Below are 18,559 nucleotides of genomic sequence, written 5' to 3' on the forward strand. Positions count from 1 at the left end.
CCAACCAGCAAGAGTTCCGGCTCTCACAGAGCTGTTTGTCTTTAACCCTTTCATGCATTAATTATGAGAAGCTTAATCAAGATTTTTTTCCCTGGGTGTTTTTAATTCCTCTTTAGACATGAAAAAACAAACAATGTGACTGAATTTTTTTATGAACCTATTGTTCATGGCGTTACAAAAATACCCACTCAGCTGGACACCATGCGTTTAATTTTAGAAGCAAAGAAACATGTATTTACTGATATACTGCATAAAAACTATGAAATAAAAATATTAATACTGCCTAATCTGATGTTTTCTCACATTTTAACATACCGGCATGGAGATAATTTGCCAAAAAAAACAACTTTTTGTTAAAAAAAAACAAAACAAAACAAAACAAAACAGTTAATTACAGTCTAAGGGCAAAGTCTGCCCTTTGTACACACCGCCCGTCGCTACTACCGATTAGACATTTTTTTACACTCAAACATGTTTCTGCAGATCAGGTTTATCTAGAACGGCAAATTTACAGTAATGGTGTGAATTACAGTGTATGGGATGATGCATAAGTGTCCGCTGTGTTGGCTGATATGGAAATAAACCAACAAAATTCATAAATATACAAGAGAACAACACCTTTGAACAGCTGTCCACTGTAGTGACCACTATACATGAAAGGGTTAAGAAGCCCTCCTATCCTCCACTCGTTATCTGTATTAGTTTCACGTGTTTGAACTCGTTACCTGTATAAAAGACACCTGTCCACACACTCAGCCAATCAGACTCCAACCTCTCCACCATGGTCATGACCAAAGAGCTGTCAAAGGACACCAGGACAAAACTGTAGACCTGCATAAGGCTGGGATGGACTACAGGACAACACGCAATCAGCTTGATGAGAATTCAACAACTGCTGGTGCAATTATTAGAAAATGGAAGAAACTCAAGATGACTGTCAATCTCCCTCAGACTGGGGCTCCCTGCAAGATCTCTGAAAAAGATGGCTGACTGGGGCGGCCATGGCTCAGAAGGTAGAGTGGGTCGTCCAGTAACTGAAGGGTTGGCGGTTCAAATTCCACTCTGTCTCAGTCATGTGCCATTGTGTCCCTGGGCAAGACACTTCACCCACCTTGCCTCCAGTGTTACTCACACTGGTATATGACTGTTGTGACTGTTTGGTGATGGTGAGAGGGGCCGTTTTATGTGAATTGGCAGCCATGTTTCCGTCAGTCTGCCCCAGGGCAGTTTTGGCTACAAGTGTAGTTTACCACCACCAGAGTGAGAATGAGAGAATGAATGAATAATGGATCAGTATGTAAAGTGCTTTGGGTGCCTTGAAAAATGCTGTAGAAATCTAATCCATTATTATTATTATTATCTCACCTCGTGGAGTATCAATGATCATGAGGACGGTGAGGGACCAGCCCTGAACTACACGGGAGGACCTGGTCAAGGAGAGCTGAGACCATAGTCACAAAGGTTACCATTAGTAACACACTACGCTGTCATGGATTAAAATCCTGCAGCGCGCGCAAGGTCCCCCTGTTCAAGCCAGCACATGTCCAGGCCTGTCTGAAGTTTGCCAGTGACCATCTGGATGATCCAGAGGAGGCATGAGAGAAGGTCATGTGGTCAGATGAGACCAAAATAGTCTATACTTTTTGGTATAAACTCCACTCGCTGTGTTTGGAGGAAGAAGAAGGATGAGTACCATCCTTCTGTGAAGCATGGGTGTGGAAACATCATGCTTTGGGGGCAGGGGCGTAGAATTGCATAGGGACACTAGGGACACATCCCTACCAATATCCAGCCACTACTGTGTAGTCCCTATCAATCCAACCACTGTCCGTAGTGTTTAGTCAATGATAATGGCACAAAAAGGGTTAACAGTCGGTCTCTGCTAGAAGTCCCGCCTCAAATGTAAATATTGCTCTCCGATTGGCTCTTTGGTTTTGCTAACGCACATGTGATTGGCTGTCCCCGCTGTCACTCCATCTGCTTGTAAAAGGGACCTGCTAGTTGGACCGCTAACGTAAGTTATCAGTATGTTTGGCATTTGTTCTGCCTGGGTCACATCAGGTAGATGGATTTGAATATCAGTGGTGTCATTTACATGTACATTTGTACATGTGTTTGTTTGCATGTGTGTGCGCACCCGTGCGTGTGTGCTTGGTAATTAGGATTTGAAGAATGTCAAAGAAAAGAAAACTGGTCATAAGACACTTCTTTGGGAGTCAGAGTGTTAGTTAATTCAAGGGTACAGAACTGCAGAGGCTCAACACAGATATTGAATAAAGGACATTATTTAATGCCAAACAGATACACTTTTGAAAGTTATTTTTACTTATTATTTTCATGTATTTCTATGGAAGAGCAACTGTTTAAAAAACACACAAAGAAAATTTGTGGGGAAAATACAATAAAACCTCAAATTGTAAATGGGATTCTAGATGTGATTTTATCCATATTTTTGGGGAATAAATTACATGTAATAATAGAAAGCAAAAGCCTTTTTTGCTCAGGCAATAACTGTACCATCAAACTGTATGATCACTGTATCCAAAATCTGTTCATATGTAATGCATCAACATATTTATGTCAGGTGACAAACGGTAAAGAGGCAGGAGGAGGTAGAGGAGGAGAAGAAGGAGGAGGTAGAGGAGGAGAAGGAGGAGGAGGAGGAGGAGAAGGAGGAGGAGGTAGAGGAGGAGAAGAAAGAGGAGGTAGAGGAGGAGAGGCTGTAAATTCACAGGTGAGGTTAAATGATAATGGATATGTTAGTCATGAGAATAAAATTGCAGAATGCATTAAATTCTTGTATTGTCTGTGGATATTCAGATATGCATAATAAACATGTCAATCACAGATTTTTTTTTTTTTTTTTTTTTTTTTTTTTGACTATGATTGTTTGCTCTTTTGATCAGCTCAACATGACATGAAATTATGATTGCAAATGCAAAAAAACATCAACTTTCAGGTGTACTGCCTTCGAGCACTTTTGTGTCCCCACCAATGTCAAAATCAAACCTACTCCCTTGTTTGGGGGTGCTTTTCTGCAAAGGGGACAGGATGACTGCATTGTATTGATGGGAGGATGGATGGGGCCATGTATCATAAGATTTTGGACAACAACCTCCTTTGCTTTGTAAGAGCATTGAAAATGGGTAGTGCTTTGGCCTTCCAGCACGACAATGACCCAAAACATACAGCAAGACAACTAAGAGTGGCTCCATAACAAACATTTCAACATCCTGAAGTGGCCTTGCCAGTCTCCAGCCCTGAACCCAATAGAAAATCTTTGGAGGGAGCTGAAACCTTGTGTTGCCTGGCGACAGCCTTGAAACCTGAAAGATTTAGAGAAGATCTATATGGAGTGGGCCAAAATCCCTGCTGCAGTGTGTGCAAACCTGGTCAAGAAATGTTACCTCTGTATCACATATTAAGTTCTATTTTTCTATCGTATCAAATACTTATTTTAACCAATAAAATGCAAATTAATTATTTAAAAACCATACAGTGTGATTTTCTGGATTTTTAATTTTTTTTTTTTTTTTTTTTTTTTTTTTTTTTAGATTCTGTCACAGTTGAAGTGTACCTATGATGATGTAAGATTTAATTTGAATATTATTTTATTTCCAAATTATTCATTTTTTGTTTATTATTTTGACATTTGTTTATGTTGTAATTTACATATTATTTCATTCATTATTTAGTCAGTTTATATTATATATTCTTTTGTTATGTTTCTTCTTGGCTTTCTTAATATTTTGGTTCCTGCCTATTGTTTGTGGTACGACCTGTTTTGGCGTGACTCAAGAGAGTTATGTCCAAAATAGAGCGCGTTCTGTGTATGTTGTCCTGAGCTGCTGACAATACAGCTCACTGACACTGTATTGCCATTTGGTGATTATTAGCACGGAAGATAGCAAAACATATCACCACCAAGAATACCATTGTAACCTGCCTTACCCACAGCCCGGTGAGACAAGCAATATTTCAGGGTTACAATGAAAATTACAGACCTCTCCATTCTTTGTAGGTGGAAAAACTTGCAAAATCGGTGGTGTATCAAATACTTATTTTCCCCAGTGTATATAACTCAAGGTCTGATAACAGTCTGTATCTGTAAATGGGAAAAAAATTGTTTGAAAGAAAAGATGGACTATCCAGCCTTGCTGCAAGGAACTGTATGTGCTTCACTGATTAAAAAAAAACAAACAAAACAAACCTCACCTCCTAAGTGAAGCCAATGCAGAAGTTAAAATACCACTAATGGCAGCTCAGACCATCTCCAAAAGACCCTAGGTCCAATAGATTTACATTTCTCTTTAGAAATACAAAGTCTATATACTGTATATACAGCACTGCAAAAATTTCAGGCAGCCTTTAGTTATGTTATTTCTGCAGGGTTAAAATGGACATGTGTTTTTAATGTGACCTCCATTTGGATTCTATGAATCTTCAGTTCTTTTAGACTGACTGCACGACCAAACAAATGCATAACTACACATATGGATTTCTCATTTTTTGAAGTAATATATGTACAAAAGTAATATAAAGCAAAGATGAATTTAAAAAATGCTTTTCAGAAAACATATTGTAGAAGTTATGTGTGTGTGTAGGTGTGTGTGTGTGTTTCACTACTGTGCACATATTTCTTGCATATTTCTTGTTAGACTTCCTGAGACTGATGCACAGTACTGTATACATGTATATTTACATTTTTTTTTCATTCTTGTCTCATGTGTTTCATTTGGAACCTGTTATCTGGAGGTGATCTGCTGGTCTATCTTTACATTACTGCTCTGTTAATAAGCTCTCAGGTTGAATAAAGGCTGTGATGTCTGCTGTGTCTGTGTGTCATGTTTTGTTTTTTCTTCTTTTATTTTTTCTCTGACTGACAACTCCTCTATAGTTGTGGTAAATAGGCTCCATGAACAAAACTGTAAAAGGACTCTCACCAAATACTGGCTGCAAAATGGTTGTTCAGAAATCAATGGGTGATTGTCATGGCTAATTATATGCAGTCTATGGTTCTGGTTCAGTTCAATGAAAGGTGCTGATTAAATGAATGTGCATAAAGGAGGCATTTCAGAAAAAGGCTACAGTTGAAACCAAAAGGCAAACCAAACTAATTCAACACAAATGCCTCCTGTCTCCAGCTGGTCGGTTCTTTATGCAGCCTGTTCAAGGTGTGCATTAAAGGTTAAACCACAGAAATGGGAGCATTTTTGTTCCACCTTTAATCCTGCAGAGGAGGAAGTCACAGAGTCAAATGTTTGTCAGAAGAAATGGACTGCGGTGTGACATTTTGCATGATGTGTTATGTAAGCAACATGCCACTGAAGATTTCCACAAGAGCCATCAGAGAATGACACATCCCCCGGGTTCCAGTAAAATCAAAAAGTGGAACTTGGTAATGTTCTCAGCTTATTTATTTATTTATGATTCCACTCCAATTTGTGTTTGCCAATCCGCACAATAGTTTCTTTACAAGCAGAAGAGTATCAGAATTGATATTAAATAATATTCTAGTTCTGCTCCTGTACACATATAATCAGGGTGTGAGTTGTCATAAAAATAGAGGGAGGGGGGGGTGTTGTTTTTAGTTTTTCTTTTAATCATGAAAAACAAGCAATCAACAAACCTAATTCTTTTTTAAGTTAACAGTAGACCTTATTACATGTCGAATAGTTCAACATTCATCTTTATTACAAACTAAAAAATACATGAACCATTTAATTTTCAACGACACCACACTTGCAATGTGGGGGATGGTCTAACTCAGTTTCAGGACCACGGATAGGGGCCAATCATACCAACAAGGGAGATGATTTATGGCGAACAGGCAACTCAATCAGACTGTAAAATCTAACATAAAACCTAATCAATTAAGATGCAGTTGAACATGTACAGTGGCTCCTGCAGATGTACGTTCGTACTAGTATTGAGCAGATCAGTGGGTTACCTGTGGGCTGGGTTGGGGCGGATCAAAAAAAATTTCACTTTCAGACACAGCGAGAGATTTTTTTAAAAATCTATTTATTATTTAACCTTTATTTACCTAGGCAAGCAATTAAGAACAGATTCTTATTCACAATTGCAGCCTGATTAAAGAGCAATGGCTCCTTGAGGGGTAGGGGGCAGGGGGCTAGAAGTAAAAACAAGGTTATACAATATACAGAAACAAACAGTTAATAAATAAGTACATTACAACAATAACAGTGAGACATGCAGACATGAGACAGTGATATATAGGCTACAGAGAGAGATAGGTAAGGTATACAATATATTTATGTGCATGGGGACGTTTGTGAATTCCAAGACTGGTGACGGTTTGGTTCAGGTGAAAGTTAAGGCTCCCACAGAGTCGTGCGCATACTGTGAGCAGTGTGGACTTCCTGTCTGCTATGGGTTCACTTCAAGTACGCATGGACAACCACAGAGTCAAGTACGCCCGACTATACATGTAAGAAAACTCAGTCACAATCTGTCTGTTGTTTCAATTGGTTTTTAATCATTGACAGGGTTGCCCCCCCCCTTCCCAGGATGAAATTCATTCAGCAGAAGAAGTGATGTTAAAAACCAGAGTGGGTGTTGATTCCCATCACCCCCCACCCCCCCCAACAAATCGCATCCTGGGTGTAATGACAAATGGAATGTCAGACAACAGATAAAACAGCCAAACTCACCGCTCCCACACTAACGATAAACTGACGCAAGTTTGGTGGAAAAACACTGTGTGGTTTTGTCAAAATATATTCAAGTTATGGTAGAATCCCCTTGTGGTTCACAGGTTTCTAGAATGGAAAATGCACCGCTCTATTCTGCTAAACTTTTGGAGGTTCTATAATACTGAATGGTTTGTTGCCATGCAGATTCCCATTCATAGACATGCAGGACTATATACGGTCTGTCTGAGCAACAGGAGACCATTGTTGAAAAAACAGCAGCATACGGACCATCCAAGAAGACAATGAAATCACCTTCCATTATCATTTTGCAACCAACTCCAGGATGTTTATATCCCACACATGCAGTTTTGTTTTGCAACAGTATAAAGGCGGATTAATGCTGCCCCAGTGTGTGGTGAGGAGATCTCCTAATGGAAATATAGAATGACTTTTTTCCTCCCATTTACAGATACAAGGCTGTGTACACCTATTTTTCAGAATACACACAGAACAGATGCCAGTGAAAACAGTAGGAGATACATACTGAATCTGATAACATTAGAATAGATTACTCCAACTTAAATTATGCATGTTCTGGAAATTATAGCTGGATAAATAAATGAAACAACTGCAACCACAAATGAAAGTGAAGTAACTGATTCTGAAGCATTGTTTGAAATGTCAGAAGGATTAAGTAAACTGGTGTGTGTGGACGTTAGTGATGCTCATGCCTTAAAATCTAAGGTGGGTAATAGGTGAAAAACAGGAAATGGAGGCTAACAAGTATAACTCTAGCCTAAATCAGACCACACACTATGGAGAATCCAGTTTCATCAAGCAGCTGAATTAAGGTGTGTTCCTGTCAGTGTATGAGTTCAAAAGACTCATTCATGTACTATTATCATTCAGGTTGGACGGTGTAACTCCATCTACCAGCATCACTTATGGTTATGGATTTCCTGTCCATTAGTTCAAAACACTGCCTGGTTTTTAAAAATTCCAATAAAATACACTTGAATACATCATCCCTTTTCTTTTTACATGTACAGAACTTCTCTCAGCTTATATCCCAAAACCTAAATCCCTGGGTTTTAAATTGTGATTAATTTTGCTTTCATTTTAATCGTATTTTATTTCCACAACTGTTATGCACATGTGTCTAATGCTTTTAAGTATAATTGCGTGTCTGCCTTTAGTGCAAAACCTCTTTGCTTTTTAAAGTGCAATACAAATTAAATAAGCATGAAACTTAAAACTAACAGCATCCAGCATTTTTAACTAATTCCCTGAAAGTGCTACATATGTGTGGGCTGAGATGTCACAATTTCCAATTAGCCCATGCGTGGTTCAGCATGAATCCCTTTGTGCAAATGCAAACAAGTGAGAGTTAATCTAACAAATGGCTGTCAGTCCCTGATACCGGAGAGGCTCTGCTCTGAATAATGGATCACTCCATCTGTAGCTTGTCCTCTGCCTTAATGGCACCAGTATGTAGCCCATGATGAACTTCTCTGCTGATTGGAGTTAGCATGTTGTTCTCTTGTTTATACACACATCATTGTGTGAAAGGTTATGGGGCAATTCATTATTAATTGGCTGCAAAAACAACTTTGACTCAGATGCTCATTGTTTTTCAATTGTGAAGACTGCCTGGAAAGAACACTCTGCACCGGAATAATAGAATTGTTCACAGGTTTTATATGTGACAAATGTGTGTGAGGTGGGTTTTTTTCTTTTTCCCTTTGTATTCACTTTGTTTAAGAATGAACAAAGTTTGGGATTCTCAACTTGTTATTAATGGCTGTTTTCACAAATGTAGACACACACTATGAATGAGGCTTACGCTGTCAAGGGCCGACAACAAGGGTACATATACATATATATATATATATCCCCCTAATCCTCTGCTATATATGAATCTATCAACAATAATTGTTACATGCATCTCAGAATAATGGTCAGAGAACCAGTTTATCTCCACAAAACTCCACCTAGTGAATGAAAATGACACCATATGAACTCTGGATGGTAGCGAGAAAATGGACATTTGTAGGACAGTCAATATGAAGCAAATTTTTTATCTCAATCAGTCAATTATTGCCTGATTGATGCCCAAAAAAATGATTTTCAACTAAAGCACCCCCATTTGGATTAATTATAATACTCATAGAGAAGCTGAAATTTATAGGGTTCTTAACCAAATCTGTCCCAGTTATCGCGTTCACACGAAGGATATCCGGCGGCGGCAGCATTTGCGGTAAAACCATTATATCCCCGAAAGTTGATTTTGGGGATATAACATAACACAACATAATGCAATACAACACAACGAAATGCAACGCAACATAGATGTGGACATAGACTACTTTTCTTATTTTTTTCTTTCCCTCAGGATACATTGGAAGAGGCGGGGCATCGGCTTTCTACTGTTATTACACCATCAGTAATATTCCCTTTAATTAGGCTACACTGGAAAAAATCTAAATCTTACCAAATGTATTTTTCTCATTTCTAGTCAAAATACCTCATCACACTTAAAATAAGATATAATCACCTAAAGAGTAACTTCTCAGTGAGGTACAAGAACTTATTTTTATACAATAGATCTTGAAAATCTTATTTCAAGAAATCTTACCAAGATCATTTTCACGTGTTCCATTGGGAGATTTTTTTTTTTTTCTTGATTCAAGCAAAACTATCTTGTATTAAATTTTTTTTAAAAACTTGTTTTTAGAGGGGTATTTTTTTCCAGTGTATCTTCTTGAGCTATGATATAATCTATATATGTATAATATATAATTTATTTATTCATTCATTTGTTTCGAGCAGAAGAAAAAACAAAACTACTCTACATTTTCTACTCTTTCCTGCATTTATGTGCAAATATTTCCAAAGGCAGACATGTGAACTGATCTGAATTCCACTCCTCCACAAAAGGTGATTTCTATGAACCTGTCACTGTGACTGTGTTCTTTCTCTTTCATAACTTTTTATCCTGTTGGTCGTGATTCATGACTGATTCAGCTGCAAACATAAATGCTTGAAATTATTCATTGCCTAGTATGACTCAACTATGTGATTGCAGATCAGATTTATGCTTTTGGATCTTGTACTTACATTTTTCCAGTTAAAGAAAAAAAATGACTTAAAAACTTGCAAGAGACATATAAGATAAGATATGCCTTTATTATTTGTTTTCTCTTTTTCTTCCTTTCATATCTTATTCTTATTCTACGAAATATTGTACTTTTAGAATGTAAGCCCCTTTTTATGTACTTGGCTGTAGCCGTTCAGTTTGAGCAAACTTTCCTGTATCTGTCATGTCTAACAATCTTCCAGTGTATTAGTACTTTGTAATCTATGAGATGTTTTATTATGTTGGTCGTTTGTCGGGGACAACAGATGGAAATGAGCTTTTCTGCTAAATCTGCTGCATGTATCTTGTTCTTTGCAACTAATGCCAATACACACTGTCCTGTAACTAAATAAATACATACAAATACAAGGGGAAATTCCAGGTTTACAGCAGCAACAGTACAAAAGCACACAAGAGCAAAAGAAGTGCAACATCAAAAATAGATACAAATCAAAAATCAAAAAAGCTATATACAATTTACAGCTGTGCACATGCTGATCACACCACAGGTTGGATGTGATTTATTGCACTGATTATTGCACGGTTTATTGCACAGAAATATTTACAGCATATAAATTTGCTGAAACCTGCATCTGTTCTCCAGAACAACCGTAACATCCGGACCACTCAAACTCCAAAACTTGTCTGGTTTTTACTTATTTTTTGTTGAAATTACTCATTTATTACATTGGTCTACATGTTTTTTTGTCAGGAATGATCTGCCTCAGAGATTAAATGTGCTAAATCTTATATACTTTAATAAAATGGATTGGAAAAGAAATGACAAAAGTGCGAGTTATCTAATGTTTTTAGTGTATATGATAATGTGTTATTACACTTATTTATTGGTTTATGCACATTTATAATAGATTTATGAATCTTCCACTTGCAAGAACCTGTAAATTGAATGCATTATAATGTGCACACAGTGTTCTGAAGTAGATCTGGATTTTCACATTTTTTCAGGGATGTGCAACCTATGGCTCCTCGGTCAAATGTGGCTTTTTAGTCTCTCTATGGATCCCCTTGTCAAAAAAGATGAAGAGCATTCTGAAATGAACTGAATGAACCATTACTTTTTAACATTGTTATAGGCCTAAATCAATTGTAACATTGTTTATCTGCAAAAATGTGCAGGCTATACACAGAATAAAATAATGTTTTGAAAGCATATAAACCAAAATGTATGTCACACTGCATTATTTTCTAGCCAAATTTAATACAGGATACTCAGTTTGTATTTGTTAGTAGTTTGGCTGTTTAAAAGTCCGCCCATATACATGAAAGTTGAGCTTTTTATCTATTACGCAATGTAATTTTGTTTGGAAATAGTGGACATCATTAGAAAATTGCACAAATCTTGAATATTTTTTTTTAATGTAGTTGTATAATTTCATAAATGCACCAAACATTGCATTATTGTAGTGGAAATACAAAGTTAAATAGTTAAATAACAAACTAATCACAAATGGGCTACAGAAGAACAGTCCCTTAATAGTAAAATGTAGATGTGTTTATATATTTTTTGTATGGCTCCAGTCACATTTTTTCTTCTTTTTCAAGTCAAAAATGGCTCTTTTGATTGTATAGCTTGCAGATCCTTGCTATAGTGTATGAAAGTTGGATTTTTGGTGCATAATTTAGGCTCAGTAAGACTTGGATTTGACATGATTCCCAAACGCAGTAACTTGTTGACTTATTCTAATTGACAGGACTGCTGCTGAGACCTCGGCAGTTGCATGAATAGCAGGAACAGGGGGTTAAGAGGAAACCATCACTCAGCCTCATGCTGTCAGTTTTGTTAGCTGCAGGGGGGTTGGCAATTAGTGTGGAAGCAGAATGCAGCCGTCTAATTTTGTTGATGAATAGGTGAGAGCAACACAGAACTACACAGAAAAATATGTGTCATATACCTCAAGAGTTATTGCAATTATAAATTAATCATCTTTTTTTTTTTTTTTGCTATTATAATACTGTGATAGATTTTGCCTGAGTAGCTATGAATGGTATCCTGTATTTTTATTGTTTTCTTTACTCCCAGCATGGTTTGCCTTCAGAGTAAATGTTACTATTGTATATTGTTTGGGTAGTTTGAGTTTTTGCTTTGTTCCCATTTACTATTCCTGCCTAATCTCACTTCGACCTACTTACATATTCTAAAAACGCACTGATTATACACTACTGTGCAAAAGTTGTAGGCCACATGTGATATATTATAATGTACGGTCACTGTAACAAGACACAACTGAAATACAGAGCATTAAAAACACCAATTTCAGACAAAACAGACTGAATTATAGAGTATTTAATGTGACCTTCCTTATTACTTAACATGTCTTGAATTCTTCTACACTGTAAAAAAAAACAAAACGGGATTATTCAGGCAGCAGGGGTGTCGAAAAAATACTGTTAAATAACGGAAAATAACCACCTCCTAAAAATATACGGTAATTTTCCATAATTAAAATACAACTTTACATGACATTTTGCATATTTTTTTGACTTGTTAATGTTTAATAAAGAATATTTACATGTATTAAAACAATCAAATTACCTATTATATATATACATATATATATATAATTTTCAATGAGACTAAGTTGTACAATCCACTGGTAAAAACTGTATTTGGACAGTTTATCAGTGCTTATACATGTTATACATTCACAAAAACTCATTTATTCAACATTTTTGTTGTGAAACCTCCCGTGGTTACACAAGATATTTATCAATTAACAAACAAGTCTTGTTAAATTTACAGAACAAATACTTATTTTATGGTTAGTTGTCAGTAAATTTATCTTGCTTAATTTTTTTTTTTTTTTTTTTACAGTATTATGTTTATGTTTATGCATTTGGCAGACGCTTTTTTCCAAAGCGACTTACAGGGGAAAACCAATATTAAACTTTAAATTAACAGTTTAATCTCATAAATAGAAAAGAAATATTTGTGAAATTATGATACATTTGTAAATGTATTTTAACTGTATCTTTCTGTGGTTATTCACAGTTACAGTTTTTCTGTGTTATTTTACATTTGACATGTAAAATCACAGTCTATTTTTGTCATTTCATTGATATTTTCCTGTACCTTGAAAATACAGGAAAAATCTGTAAAATAAGCAGTAAAAATTCTGTTAAATTACAGGTTTTTTTTTTTTTTTACAGTGTACTAAGACATGCAATTTACTGAACTGATCTTCTAGTGTTAATTTTAAAACGTCTTCTTCAATTTGTGCATTTTAAAGGATGTATAAATCCAGTTTAATAGCAAAGTGTAGAACAGTATCTGAATAAGTGAAAATCCAGTCATAGAACAATGCATAAAATAACATATTTTTTCTGTATTGCCTATTTGTAATTAATCAATAAATACAGACTATTGTGATTAGGATATATTATCACATTTATTAATGATTGTATTTGTGGTAAATAATGAAAGTGCATCTAAATATTATAGTTTATATTAAAAAAAGTTGATTATGCCAAACTGATTGTGTGTGAGGTGACAAAAAAATGTATTTGAATGGCTTGCATGGCTGCTTTGTGTTATTGCAAATATATATAGAAAAAAAAACTGTGTTAAAGCAAAGAAAGCGGAATTAATTTAATTATCAATTTGTAAAAAGATGTGGGAGTCTATAAGTTATACTTCTTCCCACTCCTTTTTGAGTGCCGAAAAATTTTGTTTGACCATGTTGTATGGTTCTTTGTTACCTGAGTCTATGTGCTCGAAATAAAACTACACTAACTAATGTTTTATGCCAGGTTTTATTCAACACATGTCCAATATTTCTTATTGTTTGGGCAACGTCTTTTCATGGACACAAAAATGCAAAAATTGACTGTTTCCTGTGAAAGACATGTAGTTTATATTTTTGGTAGATTTTTAATGCTGTACACAGTATGCCTCTATTTTTTTTGTTGTATTATAACACAAATTAAATGAAAATATAAAAGTAACTGATGCTGAAGCATTGTTTGAAATGTCAGAAGGATTAAGTAAACTGGTGTGTGGACATTAGCGATGCTCCGTTAAGGTCAGCAACAGGTGAGAAGCACAAAATGGAGGCTAACAAATATAACCCTAACCCAAATCGATCCACACACACTCAGAACCTGGGTGTTATGTTTGAAGGTGAATCAAATTTCATCAAGCGGCTGAATTAACCCATAAAGACCCAAACAGCCACTGACAACCAAAAACATATACTGATCTAAAATGTTTAATAACTTCTGAACCACAAACCTATCAATATGTTGAAATAATTGGTGTAAAATACAGTTTGTCATCTTTTCATGGTCATCACATATGACCCATTTGGACATTCAGAGGCTCCGTAGTTACCGTGGAAATACTGTCATCTTCTACAACATTGATTCACCAGTAAAACCCATGGAGTTGGATCAGTGACACTGAATGGAGACACTTGGTTTTATGTTCTGTTATTGATATCTTTGCTGAAAAAGTCACTTTTTCTTGAGTTTTCTCTGTTTTTGACATAATAACCCTCAACTTTTCTCTGATGCTTTTATGAACATCTAGATGATGAGTGAATTAAATATAGAAAAATACATGATTTTGACTGAAAAACCCCCAAAACAAAATACAGATAATATTTTAATAAATGGGGATCGATCACTTAAGAAAAGTTAAATATTGGGGAAAAAATATTTTGGAACTGCCACCAAAGTAGCTCTGGGTCTTTATGGGTTAAGGTTTATCCTAAATGTACTGATTCCTGTTAGTCTGTGATTTATTAAGAGTCAATAATGTATTAATATCATCCAGGTTGGATGATGTAAGTCCCTCTACAAACATCACTTATGGTTATGGATTTCCCATCCACTAGTTTCCTTGTTAAACACGCTGCCTGGTTTTTAATAAGGTCAGATCTGAGAGCGTTATAAAACTGTGTATTGTGTAAGTAGTGGAAGAAAGGGTAGAAATTGTTAAATTGAGTGGTGTGTAATAGGAATGGGATAAGGACATGTAAGGTTACACGTGTGTACTCCTTTAAACACATGTGAGAAGAAAAATATGTGTTATATTAATATTTTAAATATTGTGAATGTGAAATATGTTTGAAATCCATCCATCATTTATAGTCACTCACTTCTGTCTTTTTTGGCTATTGTCTTGTTTAAGCTTATTTAACCCATAAAGACCCACTGGCAAACAAAAGCATCTACTGATGTAAAATGTTTAACACCTGCTGATCCACTAATCCTATCAAACCATGTAAATAATTGGTGTAAAATGCAGTTTGTCCTCTTTTCATGGTCATCACATATGACCCATTTGGACATTCAGAGGCTCCGTAGTTACCGTGGAAACACCGTCATCTTCTGTAACATTGATTCACCAGTAAAACCCACAGAGTTTGATCACTGACATTCAATGGAGATGCTTATGTTTTTTTCAGTTAATGATATATTTAGCAGAAAAAGTCATGTTTTCTTCAGTTCTGTCAGTTTTTGATATAATATCCTTCAACTTTAATCTGGGTTTTTATGAAAATCTACATGATCAGTAAATTAAATATAGGAATGATTCACTGATTCACCAGTAAAACCCATGGAGTTGGATCAATGACAGTGGATGGACACACTTGTTTTTAAGTTTCGTTATTGATATCTTTACTGAAAAAGTCTTCTTTTCTTCATTTTTTTCTGTTTCGGATATAATAACCCTCAACTTTAATCTGAGCTTTTATGAACAGCTACATGATCAGTGAATTAAATATAGGAAAATACATGATTTATAGTGAAAAAACTCAAAATACAAAGGACACCGTTATAATAAATGTTGATAAATCTCTCAAGAAAGATTAAATATAGAGAAAAATGTATTTAGGAACTGCCTCAAAAGTAACACAGGGTCAGGTTAAGATAATTTCATAAATCTCATTTTTTGTTTGTTTTTTTTTTTGCTTCACTTGTAGTTTATTGTATTTTGACATCTGTGTAGGTTCTCATTTGCCCAGGTTATCGTTCTTCTTGGTAGTTCTTCTCAATTCAACTGGACTGGTTTAGCTCTTTTGAAGACGTTTTATCTCTCATTCAGGAGACTTCTTCAGTTCTAACTGATGGGGGAAACTGGACTTATAAAACTGGACTTATAAGTCCACCAGCTAAACCAACAGTTAATAGAACAGAAGAAGTCTCTTGGATGAAAGACAAAACACAAGAGTTAAACCAGTCCAGTAGAACTCAGAAGAACTACCAAGAAGATTGTATTTTGACTTTTATTGTGCAAATAAAATAAATAAAATAAAATGCTAAATTAACACTCAAGCTTGTATTTGCCTTCTGCTCTCTTCTACATTAGTCATTATGATAGATAGTGGGAAATAGAGCTCCTCCAATTACAGTGTTTTCATATAATATCCTATAGGTTACCACAGCAACAGAGCCCAAGTTATTAATTGTAGATCACGGTTCACCACATAAACCCAACAATCCTTTTTCACCTGACAAAAGATAAATAAAATGTTTGTGTTGTGCTCTCCAAATTGCCTGCACCGTTCCAGGCCGATGCTAATGTGGACTCAGCTGTTTGCGTTTCCTGTACATCATGATCTTGGTCTGAAGAACCACATTAATGGCCTCTTATCTGAGGTGTGCAGCCCATCTGCCCTTTACAGTCTAGTCCGGTCAATCTGAGGTTTGACTCAGGGAACTGTATTTTTACAGGAATAAATATGTAGCCAGCGTTCACTTCATTATCTCTGGCAGTGATGCAGAAGAAAACATCATCATGAAAACAGCAGCTGGAGTCATCTGCCTCCCGTTTCTGGATAGAGTCGGTCACATGGTCAAACAATTACATTTAAGACCCTTCAGAAGAAACGGTAGCTTGAAAATGTATGAAGTTGTAAACCCAGACACAATACAGGGTGCATAAAAAAAAAATATATATACATTTTGAAAAATTACCCCCAGTTCCACATTTGATAATTTTTGGAATTTTCTTTTATGGATGTCGGTAAGTAGATTGGTAGGTATTTGTCCAAATTTACAGACCCCGGATTTCATGCATGAGTGAGCAGGGGCAAATTGCACAATCCAAGTTAAAACTGGTTTACGCAAAGTAGCGGTGGGATTTAAATTCAATCAAAGGTCATGGGAGGGGCCAATGGGCATCCATCTTGTTTTCCACAAAATTGCCAGGTTACAGCATTAACACTTTGGCCCCCATGTCAATTTCATTTCTTTACCCATGGCAGCTATTCCTGCCTTTCAAAGTTAATTCAACTTGGCCTTTCCTCAGTGACATTTTCAGGCCTAAACAAGTTCTGGGTCTCTAAATTTGGACAAATATCCACCAATCCCCTACCTACCGACGTTCATAAAAGAAAATTCAAAAATTTATCAAATGCGGAACTGGGGGTAATTTTTCAAAATGGATATATTTTTTTGATACACCCTGTATAAACACTTCTAATATATTTCATGCATTTTTCATGTTTAATAATTACAGCTGAGTGTAAGGGCATTTTTACACAGCGTACTCGAGTCCATATCCAAGTAAACTGGACCCCCAAGTCCGCTTAATTTTATCCATGTGAATACAACCATTCCATGCTCGAGTAGCGTGCCCAAGTCCAGTTGAGAAGGTAGTCCTGGGTCCGGGCTGCCCGTACTCCAACACGGTACGTTGCCGTGGGAATGCGATCCCTGCCTGAGTGCGGAAGTGACCTAATCACCATTCTGACAACGGAAGTGGATTAATCACCATGAGACCATTGATGGTGCTCCTGTTGTCTCCTGAAAAAGCCTTGGATCCACGTGGCACGGGCTCACCTTATCAACCGAACCACTCTGTGATATATCAGGGACAACGAAGGTCGCTGTGCTTCACTTTGCCTGAAACAGACTAACAGATAGGTAAGGGTTTGTCTGCTTCGGACTTCCGCATTTGTAGGATAGCGACAGAATTCCTTCCACATCGCCACCAACTGTTTCGGCCCTGTAACACCTATTCGTACTCAGGCACGGGCCGCGGTACGTGTGTGTGAACGCAACATCTGTTGGAAAAGTGTGAACATATTCAAGTACGGTACGGACTCGAGTATGCTGAGTTAAAATGCCCTAAAAGTGTAAGGATGGGATTAGGGATAAAGGGTAGAGGGTTAAAGGAGTGATATTTTGTTCTTTATAAATGGAATTATGCATTTAAAACATTTCCCTGTGGTCTACATAAACTGTAAATGCTATGCTTGGGTCTGAATTCTTCATTAATTCAATTCCACAGGTCCATCTTCAACCCTATTTCTGAGTAATGACACCAGAAAGGTCGTTTTGAGCACCGGCCCTTTAAATGCACATGAGCCACCTCATACCCCACCCCCTCCAGGTTGTTAACTGTGCTGCTTTGTACCGTTCAGCCAACAACTAAACATTTTAGGTAATTGGCTTGAAGTTTGGACATATTTTCAGTTTTTACTACAACCGCTGCTCCTGACAAACAATTGTCATACTCTGAGAAATGTTTGTCTGAAATCTTGACCTTATGTGTGCAAAAGTTGTGATGTAATTAGTTATAGACGTAACAAATCAAGCAGGAAAAATAATAGGCTGTAGAAATCCACTTGATTTTTGCCACAATGAATATAAAAATTGCTTTGCAGCACCTGGAGGGTTCAAATTCAAACTTTTTGAACTCTTAGGGTTCAAATACACAAATAAATGCACCAAAGACTAATAAAAGTGGGTTTAGCAAAATATGACCCCGTTTTTTTTAGGGTTATTGGATATAGGAAAT

This window comes from Sphaeramia orbicularis, chromosome 19 (genome assembly GCF_902148855.1).
Source record: "Sphaeramia orbicularis chromosome 19, fSphaOr1.1, whole genome shotgun sequence".
In the NCBI taxonomy this organism is placed as follows: Eukaryota; Metazoa; Chordata; class Actinopteri; order Kurtiformes; family Apogonidae; genus Sphaeramia; species Sphaeramia orbicularis.